Source organism: Pezoporus wallicus, unplaced genomic scaffold (genome assembly GCF_028554395.1).
Source record: "Pezoporus wallicus isolate ANWC-B61680 ecotype Strahan unplaced genomic scaffold, APGP_CSIRO_Pwel_v1 contig_161, whole genome shotgun sequence".
Classification (NCBI taxonomy): Eukaryota; Metazoa; Chordata; class Aves; order Psittaciformes; family Psittacidae; genus Pezoporus; species Pezoporus wallicus.
The window spans coordinates 49,930-68,741 of record NW_026642654.1 but is presented as its reverse complement, the minus strand read 5'-3'; positions in this window follow the sequence as shown (position 1 = coordinate 68,741).

The following is an 18,812-nucleotide window of genomic DNA, read 5'->3' as shown; positions in this document are numbered from 1 at the left end:
CTAAGATGTCTAGTTGTGTGTCGAAGTACCAAATATTACTGAGGTCAACTTTTCTGTCAGAATTTCTTCTGCATATCTAACTTAATACTTTGTTCCTGGAACAGGGTCACTTGAACGAGTGTTCCAGTTCGGCGTCATGGGCAACCCTCCCCCCTTCCTGCCCTGCTTCCCCAGGTGTCCCTCCGTAATAGGTTCGAGGCCGTGGATCTTGAAGGAGAGGTAGGTGAGAATGTGGGGCAAGGCCAGCCCACAAGGCCACATAGGAAAAGGTGGTCGACTTTGCACCTCAAGACTGCCTCTGATGAGAAAGAAAGAAGGGTCATTGTAGTAGGCAATTCCCTTCTGAGAGGAACAGAGGGCCCGATATGCAGAGTTGACCCTCATCATAGGGAAGTGTGTAGTCTGCCTGGAGCCCGGATCAGGGATATCACCAGGGCGCTCCCCAGCCTGGTGCACCCGACAGACTACTACCTGCTGCTGGTCTTCCAGACAGGTGAGGCGGAAGCTGCTTCCCGCAGTCTGAGGGGGATGAAGAAAGACTACAGGGCCTTGGGGCGGATGGTCAAAGAGTCTGGGGCTCAAGTGATCTTCTCACTCCTTCCATCTTCCACTGATGATGTGGGAAGGAATGGGAAGATTCAGTTCATAAACAATTGGCTTCGAAACTGGTGCTACAGGCAGGGCTTTGGATTCTTTGATAACAGCTGGTTTTATAGGGCACCATTCTGGACAATGACAAGTGAGAAAGGTTTGTCTCACAGAGGGAAAAGGATGCTGGGGCACGAATTAGCAGGGCTCATTTGGAGAGCTTTAAACTAGATTCGAAGGGGAATGGGGCTGTAGCTGGGCTTGCGGCAGTGGGGCAGCACTCCAGAATTGATGAAGACTGGGAGGCCTCCTATAATCCTAGAGTGAAATGGGTGTGCTCAGCTGGCTCCCTGGAATGTCTGTACACCAATGCGCGCAGCATGGGAAATAAGCAGGAGGAGTTGGAAACCTGTGTTAAGTCAGGAGACTATGATCTGGTGGCAATTACAGAGACGTGGTGGGACAGCTAACATGACTGGAATATAGTCATGGAGGGCTATGTCCTTTTCAGGAAAGACAGGCCAGCCAGGCAGGGTGGTGGGGTTGCTCTTTATGTGCGAGAGCAGCTACAATGCACTGAGTTCTGTCCAGGGACAGATGACGAGCGAGTTGAGAGCTAAGCTGGGAGGAGTGGCTGACACGCCAGAAGGCTGTGCTGCCATCCAGCAAGACCTGGACAGGCTGGAGAGTTGGGCAGGGAATAACTTGATGAAATATAACAAGGGAAAGTGTAGGGTCCTGCATCTGGGCAGGAACAACCCCAGGTTCCAGTATAGGTTGGGGAACGACCTGTTAGAGAGCAGTGTAGGGGAGAGGGACCTGGGGGTCCTGGTGGATGACAGGATGACCATGAGCCAACACTGTGCCCTTGTGGCCAAGAAGGCCAATGGCATCCTGGGGTGTATTAGAAGGGGGTGGTTAGTAGGTCGAGAGAGGTCCTCCTTCCCCTCTACTCTGCCCTGGTGAGACCGCATCTGGAATATTGTGTCCAGTTCTGGGCCCCTCGGTTCAAGAAGGACAGGGACCTGCTGGAGAGAGTCCAGCGCAGGGCAACGAAGATGATTAAAGGAGTGGAGCATCTCCCTTATGAGGAAAGACTGAGGGAGCTGGGTCTCTATAGTTTGGAGAAGAGGAGACTGAGGGGTGACCTTATTAGTGTATACAAATATATAAAGGGGGAGTGTCACGAGGATGGAGCCAGGCTCTACTCAGTGGCAAACAATGATAGGACAAGGGGTAATGGGTACAAACTGGAACACAAGAGGTTCCACTTAAACTTGAGAAGAAACTTCTTCTCAGTGAGGGTGACAGAACACTAGAACAGGCTGCCCAGGGAGATTGTGGAGTCTCCTTCCCTGGAGACATTCAAAACTCACCTGGACACATTCCTGTGTAACATTATCTAGGTGTTCCTGCTCCGGCAGGGGGATTGGACTAGATGATCTTTCGAGATCCCTTCCAATCTCTAGCATACTGTGATACTGTGAACCTCCAGGCCTCTCTCTGCCCATGTCAAAGCTGTGTATCTGATTAAAATCTCATGCTGCAGTGCCACCCCTTCTTTTCCTCTGAGTGGTGACAGCAGGAGCTACAGAGATGCAACAACTTTTTTCCAAAGAATTTTTTTTCCAAGTGTTAAGTTTAGTAATGGGATTGGCCCATTGCTGCTCATCTTTTAAATCCTTAGCTTAAGCAGAGTTTAAGAGGATTTCCTTCCACTGCTTTTTACTGGATCTGTCAATAAAGGCCAGTGAAAGAACAGTTTTCCCTCCTGAATCCTATTACAATCCAAAATTCTTGGGATGCCACCTTGTCTTCCCTCCCTGTATATCCTGCTGGAGACTGTGTACTTAAAGGACTGATAACTCAGGGGCTCTGGGTTAACTTCCCACCACTATTCTAGAGTCTTCATCTGATGAAGGCAGGATTCTTAAAAGACCTTCATCTCAGCTACTTACCTAAAAATGAGAATAATATTATTTCCTTGATTTTGCTTTTAAACAATCTCTGTTTCCATACCTATTTATGGAACCTACCACTGTGCTCTTTTGAAGTTCTACAGTCCATATCCAAAAAGTAGGAATTTAAAGGCTTTTTTAAAGGTTAGGAATGGACAATATTTGTGGCTTTAGCCACCTATCCTTGTGTACCTAAGTACAAGGTTGTTGTTTTCTCTATGTTATTCTTGTGGAACAGGACTTATTTCTACTTTCTGATATTATGGGTGTAGTATACTATAGATGATAAGAAGGTGAAAGGATTAAGTGGTTTACTCAAAGTTATACAGGAAATGTGTAGTAAGTATGACTGTTGCTCCAGTCAAGACTTTTACCATGTAGCACATCCTTTCTGTGCTCCTGTGACATATGAACAATAATGATGAACACAGAAAGACTTAACACTTTGGATACATAACCTTTGTTACTGATTTCTGTGTGGATACATGGGAGCTGAAAAGCTGCAAGTATCATGTTTTGCACCAGCCTCATTTTCTGTAGATGTTGTTGTAACAAGATGTTCTTTTTATTTATGTTGCCTAGGGTTTTCAAGCACAGGTGTTTATAGTGCCAAAACAAGATGAGAATGCCAAGATAATTACAATAAAATGGACATTAAAATGAAGCGCGTTGAAACAGTTGTTTGTGTTTTTCATCCAAGAAAAACAATTCCATGGAAATTTTACTGCATGAACACAATCAACACCAGACTTACCTCTCCTTGGATGGGAGGTTTAACTGCATGCGTGGGTGCTTTCATGTGCGTACACTCATTTTTCAAAATGATTGCTTATCTATTTCAGCCCTGGCATATCCAAATCAGAATCTCTCTTTCCTTCATCAAACATTTACAACAGAAGTGTCAGGAAGAGGCGTTGTGCCCTTACCATTCATTGCTACAGCACAGTCACAAACGTGATGGCGGGTAGAGCTGTACTGCTGTTGCGTGAGCAGGTCTCACTGTAAGATCATGTTGGTCCTGTCTGTCTCTGAAGCTCTAGATCCCTGTGGCCTGTACTTAGCCCCTTCCTTCATGGGCTTCAAGGAAAACTAGGCTATCAGCATTGCCCTCAAGGTACCCATATGATCTATACATTACCTCAAGACCCTGAGTACAACTGAATCCCTTACTTCAGCTGGCAACCCACAAACACCAGTCAAGAGTTGCACCTTGGTGCACAAAGCTGAATGCATTCTGGGTCTTTTTCTGACTTCCTCAGAAGCATCAAAGATGGGTTACACCTGTGGATGGCCAAGAATTGTCCAGTGTGTGAGAGGGTATGGAAAACCCTCATTTGGTGATTTTCAGATAAGCCTGGCCCAAGTTCAAGTGGTTGTCATCATTTGTGCTTGAGGAGACATTTCCCTTTGGGTGAGACAGAACAGAATCCATAATGATTTTAATTTCTCTCTGTTGCAGAAACACAGTCCACTTGCTTGGTTTGGCTGGGTTTGTCTTATCAGTTCACTGCCAGCGCAGAGGGTTTACTGTTCAGTGTCTCCTGCTCTCTCCTGGGACACAGGGAGTTTCTCAGCAATGCTAACTTTCTCTCCAGGTCAACATGCTGAGGAGATTGTAGAGCTGCTGTTTTCAATGATTAAATAAATACAGTCAACTCTGTGAATCATAGACCATTAAAGCATGGGTTGGAACCAACCTCTGGAGGGCTGTAGGCCAACTCCCTGCTTGGAGCAGGACAATTCCTGACACTAGATTAGGTCATGTATGACTCTATCTTACCATATCTTGAAATGATATGAGGATGGAGAGCCCACCATATCTTTGCACTGCAATGATATAGAAAATTTCCCCAAGCCAGAGCTTTTGGCTGTTCCCCTTCACTGTATCACCTGTTACTGCCAGAAAGGCTGCTTCACCATTTTTGTAACTCTCCTTCATGGAATTGTAGGTTTCTATTAGATTGCCTCTTATCCTTCTTTTTGCCAGACTCAGCTTTTCTATGTAGGTGGTGTGCTCTAGGCCTCTAAGCATCATGGGAGCTCTCTGATGGATGCTTCCCAGTTCTTGTGCGTCCCTTTGGAATTTTGAAGTGGTTAGGTATCAAACCTACAGGGACACTGATATCCTTTGACCTGCTGACTGTACTTCTCCTAATGTAGGCCACTCCTACATTAGAAGTGTGTAACCCCAGCTGCTTTCATCTAGCCAGTTCCCAGCCTGTCCTGATGCCTGAGGTTGTTCCACCTCAGAGGCAGGACTCATGCTTTTCATTGCTGATCTGCAGGATGGATCTGCTGGCCTAGTCCATGTGTGTCTCCAGCTGCCTTTGGATCAAAGCGCCACCATTTGGCATGTCAGCCATTCCCGCCCCATTCAGTACCATCTACAAATCTGCTGAGAGCACTTTAGTTGCATCAACCAGGTGGCCTATGAAAATACTGAAGAGCACTGGGCCCAGGTTCAACTGTTGTGGCACTTGTTACCAGCTGCTAACCAGATGCCATGTCATTGATGCAGCTTGCTGTGTAAAGGCACTCACGCCTAAGAGCTTCAGCTGACTCGGTGGAAGGCAATGGCAAACCCTTATTTTGTACAGTTTGTGCTAGTAATAGAAACTTCAGATAAGCTGTGATAAATCTACCCATCAGGATGACTCAGCCTAGGAGATTAGAGGCATTATATCTTTCACTGTATAATTTATTGACTAGTTAGTTGAATATCATATGGGTCTTTGTGTGTGTGACTCATTCCTCATGAGGAATGATTTTTGCTAAAAAAGGATGCAGACCCAGGGTCATACAATGCATGGGTGGTCTTAGGTTTGTGAACTGGCAGTGAGACTAAGGAATAGTGAAACAGCCCATCTGTTTTTAGGATGGAACTACAATGTCAGATTTGTCCTCAGAGGTGGGGAATGCTATAGCTTGAGGGTCTGCCAAACAAATTATCATCTTTTTCTCCTAAAGTTTGGTCATTAATTCTTACTGTTTAATTTCATGGACTATGCCCTGATTTTCCTGCAGTGAGATGGCAGGCAGTGGGGGAGCTGAGTAAAGGGAAAATGAGAAGTAGATTAAAAGAGAATTTCTGCATATGCAAGTCTTGGCTTGTGTGTCCAAGTTAGCTATGTAAAATCCAGACATGGACAACACCTAAGCAGAAAAGACCATGCTTTGGTCAGAAATTCAGAAATAAAAGTTGTTTGTTCAGCAGTAATTCCTTCCTTTCTGTTTGTACCTATCTTTTAGCGCATAATCTATCTTTTCCATGGCACATCTGTGTCATTAATGGACAAAGCAGAGGAACAGTTCCATATTTTGCCTTTTCCCATTGCTTGGTCTGTGGCTGCTGTACTTCATTGACAGGTCACAATTCCCCTGAAGAGACAGCTCCAGAAGGAACATAGATTCTCAGCAGAAGGTATGAACCCTGGCACATGGGGCATCACTACAGCCTCATTGCTCCCATTTCCTGAGTTTAAGATTCAGAGCTGCCCTGGGGAATCTCTTGGAGTGTTAGGTCCTGCTGTCCTCTTCCCTTTGCTGTAGCTTTACTCCAGCACTCTGCATGCTTGGCTTTCCACTCACATCCCATCCTGTTTAAAAGGAGGCTAATGAGACTTCAAGCTTGCTGAGCTGTTGTGAAGCTGTCGTGGTTTAAACCTAGTCAGGTAACTCGTTCGCTCACTTCCAGTGAGTGATGCCGAGCTGACAACAATCGAGGTCCGTGTCCATCCCCCCCCCCCCACCGGGGCTTTCCCCTTCCCCGCTCCCGGAGGAACCCGGAGGAGGATCGAGAGAGTGCAACTCCTACGGGTTGAGACAAGAACAGTCCAGCAACAAATCACCACCGCTACTATCAGCTAAAACAATGATAAGGGAAAATAACAAGGGAAGAGAATACGATACCACCGGCCAAGAAAACGAGTTCCACCCGGAAGCCCCTGTCCTTCCGGGTAACTCCCAGTTACCCCCCACCCCGGGCATGACGTGCTGTGGTATGGAATACCTCCCCGGCTAGCCCGGGTCAGGCGCCCCGTCTCTGCTTCCTCACAGCTTCCCCTCTTCCCTGGCAGAGCATGAGCCTCACAGAGTCCTTGGTCAGGGTAAACATCACTTAGCAACAACCGACAACATCGGCTTCACCAACACTGTTCTCAAACTAGAAGTCAAAACACAGCACTGCACCAGTTAACACAAAGGAAAAAACATGACTGCTACTGCTGAACCCAGGACATTATCCACCCCTTATTCCATACCATTCACGTCGTGCTCAGATCCCACATTTTCAATACACCATCGCTCTCCCACATATATACATCCATATACATACAGACCAAGAGGAAAAAATCATTTTCTTAGTGCATGGACCAATCCCTATAATGCTGCCGAGTCCATTCGGTCCATGATGTTCCAAGTTCATTCTCTGTTGGGATGATGGCTGGAGGGAAGTCAGGGCCAGTTGCTGGTGACCTGGAGACATCTAGTTGATGGGCTATAAAAGCATTACACAGCAGGCAACAGCATACAATTGAGTTCACTGGCTGTTTTCCCCTAAAATCAAATCCCCTTGAGGTATACATCGGACTTCCCCATCTTCCCGCATTACCCACCAAGTATATCCAGGTCCCTGAGCAAAAGCAATCCCATGAGTGGGTTTGCCTTTACCTGAAGCAGGAATAACCCAGACTGTCTTCCCCAGCAAATTCTTCATATGCACCACGGGAACTTTGTCCCCCTCTACAATATGTAAAAGTTCTGACTGGGCTGGGCCAGCCCTGTTGGCAGATCCTCTGGTGTTGACCAACCAGGTGGCCTTTGGAAAGTGTGTATCCCAATGCTTGAAAGTTCCCCCACCCATCGCTCTCAGTGTAGTTTTTAACAGCCCATTGTACCGTTCGATTTTCCCAGAGGCTGGTGCATGGTAGGGGATGTGATATACCCACTCAATGCCATGCTCTTTGGCCCAAATATCTATAAGGTTATTCCGGAAATGAGTCCCATTGTCTGACTCAATTCTCTCTGGGGTGCCGTGTCGCCACAAAATCTGTTTCTCAAGGCCCAGGATGGTGTTCCGGGCAGTGGCATGGGGCACAGCGTATGTTTCCAGCCAGCCGGTGGTTGCTTCCACCATGGTAAGCACATGGTGCTTGCCTTGGCGGGTTGGTGGCAGTGTGATATAGTCAATCTGCCAGGCCTCCCCATATTTATACTTCAACCATCGTCCTCCATACCAAAGAGGCTTTAACCGCTTGGCTTGTTTAATTGCAGTACATGTTTCACACTCATGAATAACCTGGGCAATAGTGTCCATTGTTAAGTCCACCCCTCGATCACGAGCCCATCTATATGTTGCATCTCTGCCCTGATGGCCTGAAGTGTCATGGGCCCACCGGGCCAAAAATAATTCACCTTTATGTTGCCAATCTAAGTCCATCTGAGCCACTTCAATCTTAGCCGCTTTATCCACTTGTTGGTTGTTCTGGTGTTCCTCAGTGGCCCGACTCTTGGGTACATGGGCATCTACATGACGTACCTTCACCACCAGGTTCTGCACCCGGGCAGCAATATCTTTCCACAGTGCAGCAGCACAGATGGGTTTACCTCTGCGTTGCCAGTTGCTCTGCTTCCATTGCTTCAACCACCCCCACAGGGCATTTGCCACCATCCATGAGTCAGTATAGAGATAAAGTACTGGCCACTTTTCTCGTTCAGCAATGTCCAGGGCCAGCTGGATGGCTTTCACCTCGGCAAATTGACTCGATTCACCCTCTCCTTCAGCAGTTTCTGCAACTTGTCGTCCAGGACTCCATACAGCTGCCTTCCATCTCCGATGCTTTCCCACAATACGGCAAGAGCCATCAGTAAACAAGGCATAATGCTTTTCACTGTCTGACAGTTTATTATATGGTGGGGCCTCTTCAGCACGCACCACCTCCTCCTCTGGTGACATTCCGAAATCTTTGCCCTCTGGCCAGTCCATGATGACTTCTAGAATGCCTGGACGACTGGGATTTCCTATTCGAGTTCGTTGTGTAATTAGTGCAGCCCATTTACTCCATGTAGCATCAGTTGCATGATGTGTAGAGGAGACCCTGCCTTTGAACATCCAGCCCAGCACGGGCAGCCGGGGTGCCAGGAGGAGCTGTGCTTCAGTGCCAATCACTTCCGAAGCAGCTCGAACCCCTTCATAGGCTGCCAGTATCTCTTTCTCAGTTGGGGTATAGCTGGCCTCAGATCCTTTGTATCACCGACTCCAAAAGCCGAGGGGTCGACCTCGAGTCTCCCCTGGAGCTTTCTGCCAGAGGCTCCAGGTAGGACCGTTCTCCCCAGCTGCAGTGTACAGTACATTTTTTACATCTGGCCCGGTCCGGACTGGTCCAAGGGCTACTGCATGAACTATCTCACGTTTAATTTGCTCAAAAGCTTGTTGCTGCTCAGGGCCCCATTTAAAATCATTCTTCTTCCGGGTCACATGATAGAGAGGGCTTACAATCGAACTGTAATTTGGGATGTGCATTCTCCAGAACCCCACTGCACCCAAGAAAGCTTGCGTTTCTTTCTTATTAGTTGGTGGAGACATTGCTGTTATCTTGTTGATCACATCTGTGGGGATCTGTCTACGTCCATCTTGCCATTTTATTCCCAAAAATTGAATCTCCTGTGCAGGTCCCTTGACCTTACTCCGTTTTATGGCAAAACCGGCTTTCAGCAGGATTTGGATTATTTTCCTCCCTTTCTCAAAGACTTCTTCCGCTGTATCGCCCCACACAATAATGTCATCAATGTATTGCAGGTGTTCTGGAGCTTGCCCCTGTTCCAGTGCAGTCTGGATCAGTCCATGGCAAATGGTAGGGCTGTGTTTCCACCCCTGGGGCAGTCGGTTCCAAGTGAACTGGACACCTCTCCAAGTAAAAGCAAACTGTGGCCTGCACTCTGCTGCCAAAGGAATTGAGAAAAATGCATTGGCAATATCAATCGTGGCATACCACTTGGCTGCCTTTGACTCTAGTTCATACTGAAGTTCTAGCATGTCCGGTACGGCAGCACTCAATGGTGGTGTGACTTCATTCAGGCCACGATAGTCTACTGTTAGTCTCCATTCTCCATTAGACTTTCGCACTGGCCATATGGGGCTATTAAAGGGTGAGCGGGTCCTGCTGATCACCCCCTGACTCTCCAGTCTACGGATCAGCTGATGGATGGGAATCAGGGAGTCTCGGTTGGTGCGATATTGCCGCCGGTGCACTGTTGTGGTCGCAATTGGCACTTGTTGTTCTTCAACTTTCAGCAACCCCACAGCAGAGGGATCTTCTGAGAGACCAGGCAAGGTGGACAGCTGCTCAATTTCCTCAGTCTCCAAAGCAGCAATACCAAAAGCCCACCGGTATCCTTTTGGGTCTTTGAAGTACCCTCTCTTGAGGTAGTCTATGTCGAGAATGCATGGAGCCTCTGGACCAGTCACAATAGGGTGCTTTTGCCATTCCCTCCCAGTCAGGCTGATTTCAGCCTCCAGCACAGTCAACTCTTGGGATCCTCCTGTTACTCCAGAAATATAGATGGGTTCCACCCCTTGACAGCTTGATGGCATCAGGGTACACTGTGCACCGGTATCTACTAGAGCCTTATACTTCTGTGGGACTGATGTGCCAGGCCATCTGATCCACACAGTCCAGTAAATCCGATTGTCCCCTACCTCCACCTGGCTGGAGGCAGGGCCCCTCTAATGGTCGTCACAGCATTGGACACTTAAGTCATGGTGAAAGGGATTATTCTTCATTATCACAGGAGCTGGAGTAAAATCAGCTCTTCCACTCCATCTGGGAAACTGTTCACCAGAGACTGAAGCCGTAGCTCTCATGGGACGATCAGTCTTGGCCCTTGCTCCCCTCTTCAGTTCACTCACCCGTTCCTCCAAAGCTGAAGTAGGTTTTCCATCCCACTTTGTCATGTCTTCTCCGTGATCCAACAGGTAAAACCATAGGGTACCCCGTGGCGTATACCTTCTGTATCTCCTCTCTTGAACAATAGGATGCCTTTTGTTAATAGCTGAGACGTGTGTTGGTACACGTGAGGAGCTGGATAAATCAGATACATTGTCCCTCAATTTTTCGAGGTCCTGGGACAGTTTTTTCACAGCTGAGATGATGGAAGGGGTGAGATTGTCTTCGAACTCTCGGAGTTTATGAACCATTTCATCCACTGTTAGTGGTACTATGTCATTCCAGGTCACTGTTGCCAATGAATGGGCATATGATGACGGTGCATTCCGTGTAAGTTTTCGCCACATGGGTCGTGTACATTCAACTTCATCTGGATCTATAGGTGTATCCCCGTTATTCGGCTTGATGTGATAGATCATCTCTACGATGGCCGATTCCCTCAGAGACTGGATGCCTTTGTCTATAGTAGTCCACTTGGCCGAACGACTCGTAACATTGTCCTTGTACGGAAACCTTTCTTTCACAGCTGCCAAGAGCCTCCTCCAAAGGCTGAGGGACTTCTTCTCTCTTGCAATTGCTTTGTCAATTCCCCCTTCTCTAGCAAGTGATCCCAGCTGCTTGGCTTCTGTACCTTCTAGTTCGTGACCATCGGCCCCATTGTCCCAGCATCGGAATAACCAGGTGATGATGTGCTCCCCTGGTTGACGGGTAAAATCTTTTCGCATATTCCGCAGCTCGGTTGAGGTCCGAGGTTGAGAAGTTACCTCTTCTTCTTCTTCTTCGTCATGTGATGATGACTCCTGATCAAATGCTGGACCGCGTGGGGAATTCATTGGTTCTTCATCTCGCTTCACCCTTTTTGCCTCCTTTTTGCTTGTTCTCTTGCGTACAGGGGCAACTGATATTGGTACGAATTGGTCCTCTGGTTTGGCTGCAGTGATTATCACTGTGGTTTGAGTAGCGAGTGTACTTGTTGCTGGGGGTGGTGTAGCTGCTGTACTTGGAGCTGGGGTAACCGTGCTGTCTGTTGCAGTTGAAGTTTGAGCAGCTGCTGTACTTGCCACTGGGGTAGCTGCGCAGTTCATTGCAGCCAAAGTTTGAGTAGCGACTGTCACTTTGCCCTCAAATCCGCCGACATTCTTTTCCTTTTGAAGGTGCTGGATAGTGTTGAACAAGGCCCTGTAAGCATAGGCCAAGCCCCAGCACATTGCCGTGATTTGTCCATCTCTGGTATGGCCAGAATGACCACACACCTCATTTAAGTGTTTTACTAATTCTTCTGGATTTTGCAGTTGTTCGGTAGTGAAATTCCAAAATACTGGAGGGGCCCACTGACCTAGATACTTGTCCATACTATCCCACACACCCTGCCACTCATGGCTGTCCAGCCTCAGGGAAAATCTCTCGGTCTTCCTACATCGTCGTTTGACCCCAGACAAGACCCAAACCTGAATCTGCTTAACTCTTGAAATCAGTAGTGGGCAAAACACACTCTGTATGCGTGTTAGCATGGTGATTCCCATCACCATCAGCAAACAAGTCTCAACAGCATTAAAAGGCCATTCAAAAAATTCAAAACTCTCAAATGTAAATGGTCTGGGGGGACGACTAGGAGGGTAAAAGGATGTCTCCTTCACAGGTTGAGCACCTGAGAAGGAGAAAAAAGATGTGTAATTGCTAAGCACCTCCATCATATACCTCCCAAAGTATAAAGGTGGTGACCACACTGGGAACATAAGCCAGATCAGTTTCATGATCAATGATTCTATTGCATTACAAGTCATTACCATAAAGTACAATGGGATAAAAACCTTAGCCCAAGCCCCACACTTAATAAACACTAACACAGCGAATACCGGCTCTACGTAAGATATGATATACTGAAACTGTGAGATCAAGAGGAAAAACCTTGAGAGCCAATAAATCAGCATTGTGACGAGTGACTATCAATCCAGTCAGATCTGTTCTCATCTCAACCCCTCGTGCCCCACGTTGGGCGCCAAAAAGAACTGTCGTGGTTTAAACCCAGTCAGGTAACTCGTTCGCTCACTTCCAGTGAGTGATGCCGAGCTGACAACAATCGAGGTCCGTGTCCGTCTGTCCTTCCCCCCCCCCCCCCGCACCGGGGGCTCTCCCCTTCCCCGCTCCCGGAGGAACGGGGAGGAGGATCGAGAGAGTGCAACTCCTACGGGTTGAGACAAGAACAGTCCAGCAACAAATCACCACCGCTACTATCAGCTAAAACAATGATAAGGGAAAATAACAAGGGAAGAGAATACGATACCACCGGCCAAGAAAACGAGTTCCACCCGGAAGCTCCTGTCCTTCCGGGTAACTCCCAGTTACCCCCCACCCCGGGCATGACGTGCTGTGGTATGGAATACCTCCCCGGCTAGCCCGGGTCAGGCGCCCCGTCTCTGCTTCCTCACAGCTTCCCCTCTTCCCTGGCAGAGCATGAGCCTCACAGAGTCCTTGGTCAGGGTAAACATCACTTAGCAACAACCGACAACATCGGCTTCACCAACACTGTTCTCAAACTAGAAGTCAAAACACAGCACTGCACCAGTTAACACAAAGGAAAAAACATGACTGCTACTGCTGAACCCAGGACAGAAGCTTAGTTCATTCATGTTTATAAATAAAAGGAAATCATCTGACTGAAGCACCACTCCTGTAAGTCACACCAGCTGAGCTACCACTTTGGTGTCCTTGGATGGATGTGCATCCATTAGGGCCATGCCTCATACACAGTGAGGAAACGCAGAGGAGGCTGGATGTGAAGCAAGCATTTGAACATGCCTGAGTGATGATGCAAAATATCCCAAGGATTGAGGTCCCTGGGATCTTGATGCCTGCAGAGAGGTAGAAAGCTGTGTCCCTTGGAGTGAAATTAAATGCTTGAACTGGATCCTGCTGGAGGTTTGTATCGGGCTAAATAATCAGGCGCAAGCATGACTGTGGGTGAAGAAGCTTGAGGTGACTTTTCCTTCCCTCAGAGCTGCCTGGACTTCAAGCGACTGTGGGGTCAGAAATGGTTCTTACAAATCCTCCACAGCCTTCACCAGCTTCTCAATAGGTTGTCTCACCCCAGTGTCCCACCAAGCCACCAAAGGGCTGTGCTGCCAGCCTGCCCAGGAGCCCCCTGCCTGTTTCCCACTCTCATTCAATTTACTTTGTGCAAAAAATACCATTCCTTAGATTTGCAATGCAAAGACCACCCCAGACAACACCAAAATACTTTTCTCAGGAGACTTGAAGGTGGGCTGGGGGCGAGGGTCTGTGGTTGGGAATACCCTTGGTTGCTGGGAATACCCTCGGTGCAGGAGAGGCTGACAAGCAGAGAGGTGGGCATTGCACAGCCTTGGGGTGAAACCTCAGCTTAGACCTCGCCTTCCTTAGCTCAGACACCGGTTGTGTATGTCCCCGTGCTGCTGACCCACAGGCATGGGTGAGGTTCCCACTGCCCACTGACAGATGTTGGAGCTGGGGGCCTTTATCCTGGTGGCTCCAGGCCGTGGAGATGGTTTTGCACGGGGAATGGTGCCGGCAGATGGCAGTGGCCTCCGTGTAATGAAGAGCTGGGTAGCGGGAGCCTCTGCGTCTGCGGCAGGCGGCGGAGCAGCAAGAACAGCAACGTTGCACTTGGGGGTGCAGAAGAGGATGAGGAAGGGATTAGCTCTCATCCCAAGGGAGTTGTTCCATGGTGCAGCCTTAGGCAGCCAGTGTGCAGCCCTCTGCTTACCCAGAGCCCTGTGGGACAGTCCAATTCACTAAGGCAGCAGAAAAACTCATTTTGAGGGCAGGTGAATGAGATCAATCAGCTTTGCTTGTGGGGGGCTGGTGTGAGGGAGAGACAGGATCCTGTGGCTGGAAGTGAGATGGGGAAAGGGAACAAGCTCTCCCCTCCCCAGCAGCGGGCTTCTGGTCCCTGTGCCCCCTGCTCCAATTGCTATACCCCAAGCGCCCACGATCGATCACCACCAGAGCCACCCAGTGAACAGCACAGGGGAGACCTCTTTGGGGCTGCAGCTATTGCCCTGCAGCAGCCTCTCCCTGCCCCAGGACAGGGGATTCTCCCGCGGGTTGTTGCTTTTTTGCTTGAAGCAGTAATGGTTAGAACGGAAGGCAGCTCATTGGGCTTAAATCAGCACGAGTCCTTATGATGTCAGGGAAATGAATGAAAACTGCATTATTCATGGCTGCATTTGAAACATAGCCATTCTCCTGCCATGCCAGAAATCCACATGAAATGCTTTCATGCTGGGGCCGGATACCCCCAGAGGTACTTTTGTAGAGCACTTTAAAACCCGGGTTTTTGCCTTGACTTGAGATCAAAGCCGTTTGGGAAGCAGGAGCCACCTCCTGGAGCATGCAGGACCTTGCCGATCCAAGCTCATGGCTTGCTGGAACCCCACAGGGTAAAACTCCAGACTCCAGTTTGTAACTGAGCACAAACTGAATCTGGCTTTTTCATTCCAGTCTCCAAGGTGAGTGCAAACAGATAAAAACATGGGATAATAGAAAAGTATAAAGCAGAAAGTTAGCATTTATTTATGATGGGTTGGTCCATAACACAGAGAAGCTGCAGCTGTGAATGAGGACCTGTGTTTTGCTAGGTGCAAAAAGCACAGGGGCAGATGCAGAAGCCCCCTCAAAAGTGAATCCTTTTGCCAGAGACCATCTCAGCATGACTGTACCATACAGTGCTGGAGCTGTGCAGAAGCAGCATGTTGTGTTTTCAGTGGATGCAGTTTACATCCTGGAGCCCCAATTACAATGCAATTTAATGTGCTTTGGGTCACACATGCAAAGTGTGACCCATGGGAATGCTTTGTGGGACAGTGTTTCCTCCAGAAGCATTTTCTTGTAAGAGATAATAAGGGACTGGCAAACAAACTCAGTTTTCCCTTTCCAGCATTCCCTAAGGTAGGACAGCAGGCGAGCACATTTCTCTTTGAACAGATGAAAAACAGAGGTCTCAGTTCACCAGCTTGGCTTGCCCACAGAGATGTATGTCCCTCCCCTTCCTGTTGGGAATATCTGGATCCACGCTCATGACGCGTCAGCAGCCACAGAGATGTCCTGTGCTGGTACAGCTTCAAGCATAAATGGAGGTATGTAACTTGTATCATAAAGCTTACAAAGCAAAGAATACATGTACAGACAATATACCTGCTTTCTTTTGTAACAGGACGTAGAAAAGAAAGTGCAGAAAGGGCAAAAACTTGGGCTGTCTGCTCTGGAGATGTCCTGGGCAGAGGTGGCGAGCCAGCCACAAAAGGCATTAGCTATAGCAAGCTCATTTGCTAAAAGCACTTTGCATATTAGCAGGTTACTTCAAGCTGGTAATGATGTTGCTTCTTTGTTACTACCCTGGGCAGTGAATTCTCCAGGGTTATGGTGCACACTATCTGTTTTTTCTCAAGCCACTGCCCTGTGATCTGTGTTGCCCCCAGGATGCTGAGCATCCTTTCTGTGTGACGATCCGCACCATCCAGGACACTATCCCAGCATCTTGTGTAATAGCTTTGACTTTGGCCTGGGTTCTGTCTTGAGGTTTATTGAAAAAAACCAGGGGATTTTGCCTCACAGTGAATGCATGTGCCAAAGAAACAGTCAGGAGAAGAAGGGAGAAATGAGAACAGAGCACGGGATGAACCTGGATGGCTTTTTGGAGTCACTGAAAGAGACAGACCAACAGATGGAAGAGCCAGGAGTTTGTTGGAGCAGGGGCAGCTCCACAGCCTGCAATGTCATTGGCTGGGGAGGGCTCAGTTTTGGATCTGCCAAATAGGAGAAAAAGCATTTGGTAGAAACCAAGGTGAAGGAGTGGAAGAAAGGGGTAAGATTGACTCTGTGTACAAATGGCGTGTAGCCTTTTGCACCTTTGTATTATGAACCAAAGAAAAGGGTAGATGAACTTAAAGTCCCTTCCAACCCAAACCATTCTACTGTCCCATGATTTTCCCACCCAGTAGTGCAGTAGTTAGTGTGATTTCTCATGTTGTCCCCGCTGTCCTGTCTATTTTCCCCTGCACAGTCACACACTGCGTTATCCCTGTTGGGGGTGTAGGGCAGGAAAAGTTGCAACCACTGGTAACACAAGAAAATCAAACCTGATATAAAACCTGTTTCATTTTAATAACAAAGCCTCCTCTCTGCTGCAGCAGTGCCATTTTGGGGGCAGACATGGCCAAATGACCCCTCATGTAAGTGAGCTTCTCCGAAGGCCAGTGCAGCTTCCTCTGAGGGACACACAGACCTCTCAACTTCTCCCCCCAGCTGAGTTTCAGCCCCTGGTCCCATTCCAGACTTTAGTCTATGAAAACGTAGCCAGATCTAGCTCCTTGCCTCTCACTGGCTGGGTGAGTTAGGGGGAGCTTTCCACCAGTCCGGTGCATTGCCAGAGCTGATGGAGAGAAAATGGGATCCAGATGTACCCTCCAGCATGAGGCTTTTCTTCCAGAAGGAATTTTCACAGATCTTTCCTCAGATTTTGCTGTTGGGGCGTCTCTCATAATGTACGGACACCTGGATTCCCTCCAGCTTCCAGATATCAGCTTCCATGGGGAGAAGGTATGGCCAAAATACTGGCTGCTCCCCTCCATCTCTGCAGCCATCCTCTGTACCCTGCGGGGACCACAGGGAACCTCTCAGGCACCTGAGCTGCCCCACACCCCCCACCAGCTCCTCACCCAACTTCAGAAAGCCAACTATATCCTGGACTGCATCAAAAGCAGCATGATCAACAGGTCGAGGGAGGTGATTCCCTTTACTTCACTGTGGTGAGACCCCACCAGAAGTACTGCATTCAGCTCTGGGGTCCTCAGTACAGCAAAGACATGGATCTGTTCAAGCAGGTCCATGAGAGGGCCACAGAGATGGCTGGAGCACCTCTGCTAAGAATACAGGCTGAGAGAGCTGGACTTGTTCAGCCTGAAGAAGAGAAGGCTCTGGGGAGACCTCAGAGCAGCTTCCAGGGCCAACAAGAAAGCTGGAGAGGGGCTTTTTATAAGGGCCTGTAGTTACAGGACAAGTGGGAATGGCTTTAAAATGACAGAAGGGAGATTGAGATGAGATCTTAGGCAGAAGACCTCACCCTGTGAGGGTGGTGAGGCACTGGCACAGGTTGCCCAGAGAAGCTGTGGCTGCCCATCCCTGGCAGTGTTCAAGGCCAGGTTGGACGGGGCTTTGAGCAACCTGGTGTAGTGGAAGGTGTCCCTGCCCATGGCAGGGGAGCTGGAACTGAGTGACCCTAAAGGCCCAAAGCATCCTGTGATTCTATGATCCTGTGATTCTTCCCTGGGAGTCTCCAGCACACAGCCTGCCCTCTCTGAAGACAACAGAGCATTGAAGTTCTGTTGTACTGACATGAGATGATGTTTCAAAGCACACAGAGAGTGGAGAGTGGAGCCAAGAACTAAGCCTGGGCTCCTTATAGCCTCCGTGCCCTGCACCAGAAATGATGATGAAACATTTATTGATTGCAATGAAGTATTGCTGCACTGAGAGAGCTCAGGCAGGAGTCCATGTGGCTCAGTGTTTCCAGTCCTTTTCCTCAATATTTTTCCAACTGTCAACATGTATTTTCCCTTTCTCCCAGGCAGACATTTGGCAGCAGAGTTAAATGAACCTCAAGGGTTGTTGTAACTTACGCCCATCTTTGGGAGCCTGGTGACGCATGAGACAGCTCTGTCTTTACAAACTCCTAAAAGCACATAGGACTACTGCCTCCTGCTTTTCCATTGAGACTTCCTGACATCTTCTATCAGGATCCCTGTCTGGGTTGCAGGAAACCTAATACCAGCACTGCATCGTCTTGTCTGTTTATTTGGTGAATTCAGATTTTCATACCTCAGTGCAACAGAGTGACACTGGGATGAAGAAAACCAAAAGCTTGAGCCGCCTCCATTGTATTTCACAGCACCATCATCTGCTGGCAATTTATTGCTAATGCAGCATATACCATATTCACAGCAGGTCACTGGAAATATACCCAGACCCATTCATTGTTTTTAATAGCAAAGCAGTGCTTTAGTGCAACATTAATTTAAATTTGCCTCACTGCCAAAAACTGGTGGAAAGGGAGCCTTCTGAAAGATGCATTTTTATTAGCTCTCTCTTCCACATTTGGCTGCTGATAAATATTTATTTAGACATACCTTGCCAAAAGCTTTAAATACAGCCACATTTCACCTCCTTCCAGAGGCAAGTGGTAGCAAACAGTCAGCAGCAACAGGAAGAGCCTGCAGGCAGACCCAAAATCGTCTTCCCACGATGGCTGAATGTGACTGAAGCTTCACCACATGGACATGCAGGTCAG